The sequence below is a fragment of the Manis javanica genome, chromosome 12 (assembly GCF_040802235.1).
Source record: "Manis javanica isolate MJ-LG chromosome 12, MJ_LKY, whole genome shotgun sequence".
Taxonomy (NCBI): domain Eukaryota; kingdom Metazoa; phylum Chordata; class Mammalia; order Pholidota; family Manidae; genus Manis; species Manis javanica.
Window position 1 is genome coordinate 17,601,949 of NC_133167.1, and position 1,668 is coordinate 17,603,616.

At 39.4% G+C, this 1,668-nt stretch overlaps 1 pseudogene; it reads left to right on the forward strand.

Annotated features, from left to right (window-relative positions):
* The first annotated feature begins 714 nt into the window (after positions 1-714).
* LOC108387360 (adenylate kinase isoenzyme 6-like) lies at positions 715-1,230 on the forward strand (annotated as a pseudogene).
* Positions 1,231-1,668: the final 438 nt, after the last annotated feature.

Here is a 1,668-nt window from a genome sequence, read left to right on the forward strand (position 1 = left end):
CTCTTCCTCCACACTCATTATCTGGTAGACCTGCCTATTATTTCCATCTCCCCTGGGTTCCTTGAGTCCTATATGTGCCATGCGGCTCTGGGGAAGACCCTGATCATTCCTTCCTGGGAACCTGGATAGGAATGTTAGAAACCAAGCTGGTTTTTGCTTTTACAAAATGCTCCACTGGTAAATCTGAGATGATTTGGAGGTGGTGAATCAGCTTTAATTCAATATAATTTAAAATTAAAAATTGTTATTTTTTGCTTAGATTTACCAGTTTACTATAAAGAATATGAACTAGCAGCCAGATGAACCAGCCGGGTCTGGAAGGATCCTGAGTGCAGGAATGCCCTGGGGAGCTGGAGTACACCATCTTCCTGAAAGGTGTATGTGTTCACCAATTTGGAAACTTGTCTTAATTTTAGTTGTGGCATATTTATTTTAGTGGCAATTAGGAAAAAACACCTTCACACATGTGAGCCACAAGTCTAAAATAGATATTTAAGTTAACAAAAGTGAATTGATTTAAAGAACATTGTACTTGAGTACACATGGCAAAAATGCTTCAGATGGTTTAAGGATGATTCAAGTTTGGTAAATCTCAAGTTAGAAGACAGTATTAGCAGTCAAGAATGCCCTCAGCTATAAGTAAAAAGAACTTAACTCAGCACACTGTTTGACCCAAAGCGTGGACCCAACCTGCGTCCTGGCCTTGACACTGAGATGGAAGCATGTTCTAGAAAGCCAGGTACACTGGGGGTTGGAAAAACCATGTTAGGCCAGGAACTTGCATTGAGATCAGGACTGAAACACATTAATGTGGGTGATTTAACTCGAGAAGGGCAGTTATATGACGGCAATGATTAAGAGTATGATTGTCCCATTTTAGATGAAGATAGAGTAGTTGATGACTTAGAAAACCAGATGAGTGAAGGTGGAGTTATTGTTGACTACCATGGTTGTGATTTCGTCCCCGAATGCTGGTTTCATATAGTTTTTGTGCTGAAAACAGATAACACTGTACTGTACAAAAGACTTGAAACAAGGGGTTATAATGAGAAGAAACTAAATGACAATATTCAGTGTGAAATCTTTCAAGTTCTTTATCAAGAAGCATTAGTATCCTGCAAGGAAGAAATAGTGCATCAGCTGCCCAGCAGTAAACCAGAAGACCTAGAGGATAACATCGATCAGATACTGAAATGGATTGAGCAATGGGTCAAAGATTATAGCTCCTGATTTAAAAGAGTGGCCACTTAACAATCACTCTTGATGTATTTCTGCCCACATCCTATAAATTGTCCAAATATCAGTAAAACTTCTTTATTAAAATTGTGCTGCAGGACTAGTAGGTGAAAAAAAAAAAAAGAACTTAACTCATAGTGGCTTAAAAACAGTGGAAATTTTGTGGTTGTCATTTTTACCTAATGTCTGTTAGTGTTGGTTTGGGGCTTAATGATGTCCAAGGGTCAACTACCTCTTGTGATTCTTTTGGCCTTTTCCTTATGGCCCCATGATGGCTGCTGAAAATCTAGCTATCCCAACCAAAAGGAAGTAAAAGGAAGAGGTGGTGCGAAGGAGCATCTTTCCCTTTTGTCAGGAAAATCAAACTTTGCCAGAGTTCTCAGCAGTCTTCTGAAGCCTCATTTGCCAGAACCACATACATGGCTACCACGA